The following is a 12,695-nucleotide window of genomic DNA, read 5'->3' as shown; positions in this document are numbered from 1 at the left end:
TTTGAACCTGATGCTGGAGGCAGGGAAAACACAGATACCATAAGGCCTTCTAGTAGAGCCTGCCAGGACATTTGTAAATCTGTGTTGGTGGGTCCACCGAGCCCTACTGACAATTGAGTGGTAGCCCTTGCAGGTTGAGTAGTTGTACCTGCTCTGGGACAGGCACTGGATAGGAGAGTGGGCCTTGTCAGATAGGGAACCTGGGGTGACCAGTGGCCTGGATGGGTTCAGTGACTGACTTGTGCAGTCTAAACTAAGAAGGTCTGGAGGATGGCCTCAGGATCTTTAATCACGACTTTGCCCGTGTTGAGTTTGTCCACCACAGACTGCTTGGCCACTGGCTAGTGGGACTCAGAGGTCACTGTGAGGGGCAATCACTGCGCGGTGCAGTGGTGGTGAGATGGTGGTACCAGCAGGGTTCATTTTGAAGTTTTGCACCTTGCTGCTGGTTGACCCACTGGTCCAAGCTCATCTCCCTGGCTCAGAGTCTTCAGCTGACGAGGGACAAAGCAATTATAGAGATAAAGACTTTCAGAAACTCAATGCCTTTACCTTCTTCCTCAGGCAAAGGGTTATCCAGGAAGAGCCAGTTCATTCTGGGTGTCTTCCTAGAGGAGCGGCCATGACTGCAGTATGAAGCCTCTCATTCTGCCTCCATCTGTGACCAAACTCAGCCCTATGAGGAGGTCTGGAGAGCAAGCCTGCGGTGTCACCTGTAACAGGACAAGGAACGAGTGAGGCAGGAATATGATCAGAAGCAAAAAGCTTGTGCATGGGAGGCCTTGTGCCAGAGAGGATGGCTGGAGTGAGCTGTGGCAGGTGGAAACACAACTTGCAGGAAGGTAGAGCTTCAAATCTTATGCACAGATTTTCGGTCCAGGGAACCAGATCACATCTTGTCCAAAACGGTACAGCAGTGCATACCGCAGTTGTAGGGACCTCGGCATGGTTGAATTTAATTTCCCGACCCACTCCTATTTCACTGCGTTCCTTGTTAGCCGGCAGTGCTTAAGCGAGAACTCGAATGTTTTCATTTCTGGGGAGCCAAGTGCACAAATATTTGCTTGTTTCATATAAGCTGTTTCGTAGAAGTGCAAATCTAATGCACTAGACTTGATGCCAGAACCCAGCAAAACTGCAGGTCACCTATTGCGCTTCCCCACACGGCTCCCCGCCGACACGATAATGTGAGAAAAAGTTGCTGGTTCCCTGTGCGAGCTCTGCCATGGCCAGGGAAGATGTGCTGACCTCGGGGTAACATATCTTGCAACGCTCTCATCACCACTGAATGTGTTATTTAGCAGTGTCTCTGCTGATTTTCGTTTTCACCACTTTCCTTTTTGTCCTTTGCTTTTTAAAACATTGCTGGTTGAAGTCAGGCCCTAGCCTTGCCAATGCTTTTGGAAAACATCCACACGCAAGTTCTACCTGGGGAACCAAGAAATGATTTAGTTGGGTAAGAGTTTGCTGGAATATTACAGATTAGCATCCATTTACTACAAGGTAGTAAAAGAAAGCGCCATTTTAAGAACAGGAATGAATTCGGTGGGTGGTGAATGCCCACATTTCAGCGGGCTCACAGTGTAAGCTCCTCAATGTTGACTGTTCATTCTATGTAACTAAGAGAAAGATACATCTAGATTTAATGGTAGGTTTAATTATTATTATAATTTGTTCCATTATTATTTTGTGTAATTACTACTTTTTTTCTTTATATATATCTTTTCCCTTAATAGAAGATTTGATAGTGAGCCCAAACATCTTAAAAATTTTGCTTTATTGTGTTATGGACTTTAAAAATGAGAGCTGGAGTTGCTAATAACAGAAGACCCTAGAGATGTGTTTGTTTGATTTTTCTGAAGGAAATTACTTAGCAAGTAGAACATTTGTCTTGCACGATGCTTATCAGAGAAGACAGAATTTTAAAAAATTATATGTTGAAAAAATAGCATCTGATTACATACAACATGTTCTGCCAGATATTCTGAGACAACACCAGAAGGTACCCCATTTCAAGTGGCAACAACATGTCATGGAAATATCTGAAAAGCCTCCTTTTCAGTAAAATATCTGTTTATCATGCACTTGTTATCAAGCTGGCCTGTTTGTTTTTACCTTAATTTCCCCATTCTTCAATTGGTAGATACATTTTGCTTTTCAGATAGATTCTGATTTTCAGTGATTTAAGAGCATAAACAAGCATAATATAATTTAAAAAAAAAAAATAAATTAATGAATTCCTATAGCAGATATATTGATCTCATTGATTCATATTGACTTCAGTCCCTTGTTCTCACGCACAAAGAAAAATGACAACCAGAGGAAAATCTATTTCAACAGCTTCTTCACCTGCGGTGCCGCTGGTGGTGAATTAATAGGCTGATTTAAATGAAGATACACAGTGTCTGGAGAAGAAGTAAGTAAAGGGCTTGTGTTGTTTATTCCCCAGAATGGCTCACTTGACTGATGTAGGCTTTCTGCATATCCTCAGGCATATACCTTAGCGTGTTTGTGCTTGAATGACCTGTCTGCGAACGGGATAATAATATTTCTTCTGTCTATTTAGACAGTAATTTCCTTGTGACAGAAACTGGGTCTTCTGACATGTTGGTACAGAATCCACCAGTGTGATCCACTAATACTGGTTCTGTAAATTGGTGGTAAAAACCAACTTGTACAAATATGAAAAATTAAACGTTAAGTCCTCAGCTGAAATCTCAGTACAAACTAATTTCACATATTTGAACGAGTGCTTTTCTTCTTCTTGGCAGCAGGCCTCACTGGTCAAAACACGACAGATTTGGCAGTCTGCTAACATCACCTTAGAACCAAAAGCTCAAGAGCTCTGGAGCCAAACAGAAGGTATTCTGAATATAGGGTATTCTGCTACGCATACAGTTTCCTTGAGGTACGTAGATTGGGGCAGGAAGAAAAGGAGAGAAAGAGGAATTGCTGAAATTCTGAAACAGCCTATTTTCTCACCTCCAGCAATTCTTCTTCCACTCCTATTTCCACATACCTAAATTGAGGCAAGCCAGAAGCCAACAATTTCACTTGGGTAGTGTCTGTCTGTTGAATTTTGGAAAAACATCCTTCCTGGTGTAAGCTGGTGTTCAGCAGTACCTCAGAATACCCTGTATCCTGAGAAGGCGCTCCTTTGCCTGTCGATGATGAGAAGAGGGTGGAAAGGGACGTGATTTCATTGTTCATCGTGTGTTGAGATGTATAGGGGGTGTGATGAGACTGCTAAGCTGCAGGACTTGGTGGAGGAATCTGAGGACAAGACCAGCACAGGAAATCAGTAGAGACGGAATTTACCAACAAGGATTTCCCTGCAGAATGGGAAGAAAAAATCGGAAGAATGGTTGACAGGAGAAAAAGACACATTTTACAGGATTTTTACATTGGCATCTTGATTCTCATGTCCAAAGAAAATGAACTGCTGAACCCTCTCCCGTTCACCTGCAACTAACCCTTACATGACGAAATGACAGTACTGAGGCAAATTGCTGTAAACTGAGAAAACAGAGTTTCACTAAACAATAGCAGTGATTTCAGCAAGCTGTGACATTTGGAAACACAGACTAGCCTGTCCCTTATTTACTAGCAGTAGAGATGCCCTGTTATGTTTAATAGGGAACCATGGTCAGTAGCTAAGAGTTGACCAAAATAGTAAGGGAAGCTTCAACTGTTTAGGCATCTTGGAATTATGAAGAAACGTGGCATTTTGGTGATAGGAAGCATGAAAAGGAGAGTGGGGACAGGAAAAATGTCTCCTTGAAAGAAATTCATGTCCCCAAGAAGCTTTTAGCCAGAGAAAGAATAATCTTTATGTATCTGTGAAACTCTGTACAGACAGGACCTTGCTGTACAAACCCCATTGCTAACAACAGTACTATTTTAAGACACCACCTAGGTGGAGAATCCTTACTGCCCTATTTTTAGTACTGGAAATTTAAAAGATGATGTGAGTGTTTTGAAGAACAGCTCTTTGTCTAGATGCTGATCCCACATTATATGGCTTTTCAGTTGTTTCAGTCACCACCAAGAGATCAGAAGGTGACAAAAAGGTTGGACCAGATGATCCCTGAGGTCCCTTCCAACCTGGTATTCTGTGATTCTATGATCTTGCAGAACCAAACTTTGGACAGCCAACAACAGGGGGTTTATCACTACCAGACCAGTTCTGATGGTTCAAGGAAGAACCCCACGTTTAGTATAAACAAATGGCAAACTTCCACTGTCCTCTGGATGTACCTGCATTGCACAGGTAAGTGCATGCTGTAGAGGCAGGGTGGGTAAACTAGTTTGGGCATCAAAAGCATGGATTCGTATATAAATGTGCTTGTTTAAATATACCTCTAGTATCTCTACCCTATACTGCAATCTCAGTTGTTTAAACCACTCCGAAGTACTGAATCTTTTAAATCTCATCATTTCATAGTCTCAGACATCTGGTAAACTCCATCTGTGCTATGGAACTATGCTATTTCAAGGTCATGAATTTCAGTAAATGATTCCTAGTGCATTTTGCTCCTGTGTGGATTTAAAGTTCTTAGAATTAACCAGACGGTTCTTTGCATCCGGCTGAGGTACAGAAATACTGGGACAATGAATTCCAGAAAAATCACATCAGAAAATTAATCCATGGGAATAGATCATGAAGGGTAAAAGGGAATAGAAATGAAGCTGCAAGTGAGTGGCCTTACATAAAGTGAGTTTATAGGAAATTGTGAAGTTGGCAGTTTGAGAAAGCAATGCTGCAAAGCACAAGCACACACCACCTTAGTGCAAAAGGAGGACAGGAATTTTAGTAAGCTCAGAATGCCTCAGTCATTAGCTCTCCTTTGATCTCAGCGTAAGAAGGAAACATGCAGAAAATGAAATGTAGGTCATCATACTAAGGACTTATACTAAAATGATAATACAAGCATTTATGGTGGAAATTACAGTGTAAGCTACCAAGAGAAATAAAATGCAAGAAAGGATATTTCTGAAAGTATATAAGTAAAAAGAGGGAGTTCAAGCTCAGGTGTTGTACCATACCAAGAAGCGAGGGAAGGCACCAGGGAAGGAGAAAGTAATTTTTTTTTCATTCTTTTCTAATATACTTAACTGCAATCAAATAACTAACAAATTCTTGTCTACATACACAACAATGCATGTATTGTTTATAAATTACATTCTCTCTTTTTAGAACTTTTCTTTAATTCTTGTGGTCATTCGGAATTCTTGTTTTCTCCCCTAGCATGCAGCTTCTGAAAATGTAGGACGTGCTTTCCTGTTTCATCACTCAGGTTATTACTGAAATATTTAATAATACTAGATCGGGTCAGGTCTTCTGGATAGTTGTGCAGTACTATCCTCAATTTTGTCAACGAACCACTGGAAGTCACTGAGTCCACTGTTCCCAGCTGCCCTGCTCCTGCTTTAGTGCTGCCATTTAACATAACACGGGGAATTAGCCTGTTTATAAGCACATCATGGAAGACAGTATCAGAAGCTTTACCAAAATCAAGATACAGAATGCATACTGCTTCCTCCTACTCAAATGCATGTTACTGGTTCACAGGAGAAAAATATTTTGATTTGAGACAATTTGTTCTTGGAGAAGAACATATTGGTTGTCAGTTACCTCCTTGTTTTCTTCCAGGTATTTACAAATAGTTTAATTATTTGTCTGAATACTTTTTTCCAGAAAATGAGATTCGGGTGACTGATCTATAATTCTCTACTCTTCCTTTTCTCCCTTTTTAACATATTTATCCTCTTCAGTCTCTGGGACTTTTCGCCTGTTTTCTATAAAGCACTGAGGGTAACCACCAATGCCTCTGAGACTGCTCACCCTGTACTTTACAACAAATGTTGTCAGGCTCAGCTGATTTAGTCCAACCTACCTAAGTAATTTCTCACTCTTTCTTTCTCTATTCAAGCCTAACTATCACAATTAGGTGGATCTAGAAGAGGAGTACTGGTGTGTGAGTTTTGTGTGAGTAGTGGAAATGCAGCTTTGACATCGCAGTTCTCTTGGCTTCACTATCTTACCAGCTCCAGGAAAGCAACAGAAGACAACTAAGATGTGCCCACAAACCCTCAGGTTTTTTTACAAGGTGAGTGGCAGAGGTTTCTTGGGGCTGGTGGTAAAAGCTAACTGCCTCTTTCCATTTTGGGGCAGCAGGATCATGCATGACCAAAAGGCATGTGAAAATCTGTCTGTTCCCAAGCTTGAGATTCAGAGGCTGTTTTGGATATCCAGGTGTTTCCTACACAAGAACTGTCTTTTTGTTATCCTCTCTCATTGCTCTGTGGAAACATCATAAATGCAAGAAAGCAAATAGGCTTATGAGAATTAGGGGAAAAGAAGAAGTTTCTTATATCCTGTACAAGGGGAAAGGAAACCAGCAGTGTCTTGCCTTTTGGCGGTCAAGAAAAAAACCCCAATTTCTGTGTCTTGTGTGGGGCAGAAGCTCTGGTTGTACTGTGATACATGAAATGGCTGTGTGAACAGATTAAGGTAGCTCATTTTCTGGCCAAGGAAATCCAGCTGTGGTTTGTGGCATTGTCTTTCACAGCACTGCTAGTTCATTCCCATCTGAAGCTGCTCAAATTCTGGAGGCCATGGGCAAAGTGAATTCGGTTGCAAGGTACCATCAGGCTGGAGTGGGCTCTCCCACAGTGCGACACTAGAGAGGGACAGCTCACTGGAGTGCAAACGTGAGCCTGGCAGGTTGTGAATCCCCCAAACTACCCTCATGCAGGTGGCATGTGCTGCCATTGGGGACCCACACCGAGATGAGCACTGAGACAGAGAGTTGCAGGTGTTACCTCAGCTCTCAACCCTGAACTTTACATCCATCGGTTCACTGCAGCAAATCAGGAGTTGCAGGGCTCTGCAGCAGCCCTCTCACTGAGGGCATGTTCTGGTGCTGCATGGCAACTGCCTGCTTCTGAGAGACAGCGCTCAACGTGTCCCCTGCATTGGGAAACTGTGGATGCAGTTACCCACCAAGGCACAGGCACCATAACGCAAGCTCCTCTAAGGTGCTGGGGGTCCCCTAGCCAGCAAGGTGTTGATGATCCCAGAGGTCTTTTCCAACCTAGTTGATTCTGTGATTCTGTCTGACCTTGCCTCTTCCCCCCAGCCCAGAGACAGGTCTCAGAAAATGCCATGAAGATCCCTGTGATGGTCTTGGGCAGCAATTTGTAAGGGGCACGGACAGCAACTGAGGGTACACGTGGGGCTCACCAGACTCCAGGGAATGCTCTGGTGTGGTCCCATACTGCAAGGAAGATGGGTCAGTGGTGGCCACAGTAAACAGAAAGAGGTTTGCAGTGTAAGGGATTGAAGGCACCATGCTTCATGGTGCAGCATGGACGTGGCCACTCTGCTCCGGAGGGCCCTCGCGCTGAACAGCAAGGAAATGCCATCTGCCCCGAGCTTACTTCTGCTGTGTATCACAACCAGCGGTTGTACCCCTAGTTACTCACTTTATCTGGAAGGAGACCAGAAAAGGTACAGTCTCTTTTCCAATAGAGTAAGGGTCTTCTTGCAAGTAGTAATTTAGAGGCAATTTGTGGAGAAATTTTCTTTTGGGTTCACTTTCACACTTTTAGGGTCTATGGGGAAGGTCTAAAATGGACTAGTTTGGGTTTCTTTCCTGCTTCTTTTTTATCCTAGCAATACCATGAAATAAATATATAAATAAACACATATGTAAAAATATATAAATATATAACATCTAAATATATATGGAAAAAAAAATCAAGACTGGATTGCTTTCTTTGCTAGAGGATTGCCTGAGTGCCTGGGTGTGCAAAACCTGACCTGCTCACTAAAGAACTGATGCTGGTGCATTCTCTGAAAAAAAAAAATAAATTCACCCACATGTTAATTGCCCAGTGCAGTTATGTGTGTATTAGGGAAAACATATACCAACATAAACTTAAACACTCTTGTCAAAAAATCCTATTATACACAGTTTATTTTACTCTTTTCTCTTGGGATGTTATTCTTTTGTAATTACTACTGGATATAAACACATCTGAATTGCTAAAGTAATCATAATAATTAATAAAAATTGACAAGCTCATCTTACAAATTACAGAAAAAAACACGAGGGGACATAGTATTTTTCCTTTGTAGATCAATTTCAAGCCTCAAAGAAAATGACACAGTTTGAAGTGTTTACTACAAGACTACTTTACTGGAATAGGTAGATACAAAAATAGCTGAACATTTATAAAAAGCTGTACCTACCTGGCTGAAAATAGTTTTACTTCTTACTCAGATAGAAACTGGTAAGTGTGTCTGAGGAGAAATGGTTTATCTTTTAGTTTCTGAGTGCTCTTCATAAGTGTAACAAATAGTTCTCATTTTTTAAACACAGGAAAAATTATTGCCTGTTTTATTCTGAATTACGTCTTACATTCTTATCCCAAAGAAAATCAAATTGTTTATAATTTTTCTCCCTAGCTTCTTATTTATGGCTTTGAGAAACCCAGTTTCCTCCCATCTTCTTACAGTCAGTGGTGGAGTTCTTGGTGGGAATTGCAGCACATGGATCTCCTCAGGTCACAATATCCATACAGTACTGGCGTAATGTTTAAGACCTGCTTGAGCAAGGTAAATAAACAAGTGCCACGATTCGGTACACGTATAATCCTAAATTAGTGGAATAACTCAGTGCTAAAGTTACCTACCATGCTGACTCACGTCCCAGAGTTTTTGTAACTTCTTTCTGTGATAAGCCTGTGAACAAGTTTTCTTTTAAATAAGCTATTATGTTCTCACAGAGCACTTTTAGCTTTCAATATGTCACTTGCTGCATACACGTCTTCTAACCTTCCAAACCCACATCTTTGCCAGGCTGCCAATGTAAAATAAAGTTCTGGATCTTTCCCCCAAGCACTTCCTGAAATCTTTTTTTTCCCTGTCATTATATAAAGCGCTATGGTGCTCTTTCTTTTAAGCTTGCCATCTGGATGTCATTCTTGATTTTGTCTCTTTTTAAATATGCATATTGACGCTAGACCTGAAATGATGCAGCTTCTTTCTATGTAACGGTTCTTGTGCTTTCTTTCCCAGCCATTTCATCAAAACTTTGGTCATGTCTTCATCATCTCAGGTCTTGGTATTTCAAGTTCTTCCTCTCTGTTATGAAACCCTGTGTTTTCTACCTCCCTAGGGATATGCAAAATGGTGCTGTAAAATTTATTTTCCTGACTGCATGTACCATACAAAACCCCTTTTGAATCATCTTCCCCTGCCGCCTTGTATCAGTCACAAGTTTCTTGTCTTCACCTTTTAGGCACCTCACCACTCAGCCTTTCCTAGGTTAGCTGATCTTGAAATGAAACCTGGCGTGTGTTGTATCTTCATCTCCGTGTCTTTATTGACATGTAAATCCCTCGTCTCCTGAAACCAGTGCTCACAGCAAGAGCTGCTGGTGAGGGAAGACAAGGTGCCGAGTCTCTGCCAGGGCTCAAGGTGCAGGGAGTAGAGACTGGCAATTCCAGGGCTGGTTCTGCCCTGGCTGCCCTGGTACCCTCCTCGGGAGGATCCGGCTTCTGTCCGTTGGCAGCACAGGGAGTACAAGACAACCATTGCCATGTATAAAGTTATTATTACGCATAGATGTTTGAACACACAAGGTTTCAGACTATAACATCTCTGTGCTTGAGACTTTCTCCCTCTACCTATGTTTATACAACAAAGAGAAAACAATTCTTACTGGGATCTTTGGATGCAGTTACAAAACTACAAAAAAAAATGCTGTTCATTAATTGCTGTCCATCTCTTGGTTTTCTGTGATCACTACCTTGTGCTTCGCAAGAGTATCACTCTAGTTGTGAAACTGGATTTCGTTACCAAAAATAACAAATGCAACGAATTTAACAGTAATAGCTTTTTGCAATAGTCTTTTGTAAAGTAATGGATGATTGTGTTAATAGTGTTAATCCTTTAACATATTTGTCAGTGTTGTTTAAAAACCCAAGATTTTCTTGTAGAATTCACAAGATTGGATAGCCACATCAGTGAGAATATCTATTTAAAAGGATGTATAATGAAAATGAAACCTAAAAAAAAAAGATAAGGGAAAATAAAAATGTTTGGTTTTCTATGTATCTTTAGACCAAGAAATCAGATATCCTGTTGCAATAGTTTGCACAGAGATTAATGTGTTCTTAAAACTCACTTAAAACCTGCTTTTCATGTCAGTGCTGTTCCTGACAGTGTAGTTTACTGGTTACTGTACTAATTGCCAACGATGAGATCGTAATTGTATTTTTATTAAAAAACACCCAATACTTGTTACACTAGCAGCAGTTCAATTTCTGTTTTCACTTCATCATAGTCTGCACTTTGGTGTTTCTTAAGCTAAAGAACATAATTAAGAATTAGGAGAGAAGGCTTGTCCTGCTGGCTTGATACTCACACAGGTTCCTGATCCTGGCAGTGGCCAGTAAGTGATTTGTAGGCGAGAGCACCAGAACCAGGACACGTGGAAAGTAACTCTTTTTTTCATAGCCAACCCACCTTCAGACTGCCAGTGTTTTAGAAACTTCCTGAGTCAAAACTGTGTCCCTGATCGCTGTGCTTAGTAGCTGCTTTATGCTCTGTGACTTTGTCTAACCTTTTGTCACTCAGATGCAGTTTTGTCCTCCACAGCCCCATGTAGCAGTGACTTCCACAGTTCCATGATTGTGTCTGCGGAAAACAATATCTTTTTTTGTTTGTTTAAACTTGTTTCTTCATACTATCACTGGGTATCACTTAGTTCTGCTATTTTGAGACTTTCTCTGTTCAACGTCGCTGTGCTGCTTAGGACTTTATAGGCCTCTGTTATATCTCCCACTCACTTATCTCTTTTCCAAACTGGAAAATCTTAGACTATGTATTCTCTCCTGTGTGAGCTGTTCCTTATTTCTGATCAGCCAGAGCAATAAGGAAATGGATGTGAAAAAAAGGCTTATCACTACAGGAGAATACCAAACCAAGGAGGCCTGTGTCCTGGCATTCCTCTTCCAAAACACAGTTAGGAACCCCAGTGGCAAAGTGCTTCCCTTGTCTCCCTCTCATACAGTTACCCCATTAACTCACAAGGTACTGATTTGTTTCCTGTATGTCAAACTCTCTTCCCTTCCACTGAGCCAGAATGAGTGTTGAAAGATGTTATTTATGATGTTGGTTTTGGTTTTACAGTTTTGATTTTTTTAAGCAGAGAAATGCAGTGCAAGAGCTGCAAAATTCAGCATGATAAATTAGGAAATAGTAGAATGAAGATTAAGGATACATAATTGATTTACCCTGTGTGTATATATGGTATCATGTTAGTTCTTAATTAGCTCCACAATATATTATTTCTTTGTTAGTCACTGCATCAGGCAGACAGCTAACTAACCAGGTCTGTAGAGAGAAGGAGGCTTCTGCCTTTGGGACCCTCACCTCATTTGTTGCAGAGCTGAAATGTGTGTCAAATGCAGAAAGTCTGTGTTTCTTGGGTGAATAAGCAGGTGGCTACCTCGATTGCTGTCCCTGCCCTCCCCACACAGCTTCAGTGTTGTACCGGGCATGTCCCTTCAACAACGCTTTCATACGTGGCCACTACTTCTGTTTTCCTTATTTTCCAGGTGGGAGGAGCGTGTCTATGTTACAGACTTGTTGATGTGGCTACGCCATTCAGGAACGTGATCACAACTGACTGTCACTCTGTGCTGGCAAAAGGCTGTATGTATGTTTATGTAAAAGCTATATGATTTTACTGCTGTATTTCTTTTCTAAAAGGGGAGAGGGAGAGGAAGGGAAGAAGGAATTACCTGAAAGTATGTCTATGAGTGAAAGCTCTGCTTCTTTGTAGTATGTGCGATGGCCATCTACCTGGTGTTTTGGATGTACAGAAACAGGTCGGACAGTAAATTGTTACCCAAATAGGTAGGTGACTACTGAAAGCAGTAGTCTGCCCCCAGCAGAGGTGTAAAGGACCAAGGTGAATTTACCACAGACTGCAACCAGAGCGCTCTGACCATGTACGGAAAGAGATGAATACGGGACTGTGACACTCAATGGTGGGTGACACTTGGGGAAGAGGGTGGCCCTGATCTGAATGGCATAAATGAGTGGGGAAACCCATTCCCGTGCACGGTCACAAGAAGACCTGATGAAGAGTGGGGAAGGGCTACAGTCTCTATGCCTTTTTTTCCCCGTTTCCCTCCCGATGAATCTGTGCCTAACATTAACGATGCTTTGGCTTTAAACCCCTCCGTGCCTCGGCTCCGCATCCGTACCTAGGAGCAATAACACCTCCCTCCCCACCTCGTCGGTATTCAGAGAGGTTCATTAACGCTGATGAAGCACACGGCGGCGGGAGGACGCGCGCCCCAGTAAAGCCCATGAGGAAATCGGTAATTACCGCTTTGGCGCTCTGTTTGAAGGGAGAGTGCGGAGGAGAGGGGTGACCCAGGGGCTGTCACAACCCGCACGTTAAAAACAAAGAGGTGCGGTGTCGAGGAGCCGGAGGTCTCGCTGCTTGCCGGCCTCTCCCGTCCGGTCCCGCCGCCGCCGGGCCGGCCCGGGCCGCGCTGCCCGCAGGAGCCCAGCGCCGGGGCGGTGAGCGGCAGGCCCCGCCCCGTCATGCATATAGTCGCGTTCATTAGCATACCGATAAGGCGGGTTCCGCCCCCCCGGCGGCCATTTG

The 12,695-nt window shown here is 42.4% G+C and overlaps 1 long non-coding RNA gene across 1 annotated transcript; it reads left to right on the top strand.

Annotated features, from left to right (window-relative positions):
* Nucleotides 1–2,793: 2,793 nt before the first annotated feature.
* Nucleotides 2,794–6,064, top strand: LOC137663127 (uncharacterized). The gene is made up of 3 exons (XR_011048124.1): nucleotides 2,794–2,862; nucleotides 4,135–4,270; nucleotides 5,934–6,064. It is a non-coding gene; the product is annotated as an uncharacterized lncRNA (long non-coding RNA).
* The last annotated feature ends 6,631 nt before the right edge of the window (nucleotides 6,065–12,695 follow it).

This window comes from Nyctibius grandis, chromosome 4 (genome assembly GCF_013368605.1).
Source record: "Nyctibius grandis isolate bNycGra1 chromosome 4, bNycGra1.pri, whole genome shotgun sequence".
Classification (NCBI taxonomy): Eukaryota; Metazoa; Chordata; class Aves; order Nyctibiiformes; family Nyctibiidae; genus Nyctibius; species Nyctibius grandis.
The sequence above is the reverse complement of the archived record's forward strand: the minus strand, read 5'-3'. Positions and strand labels throughout refer to the sequence as shown.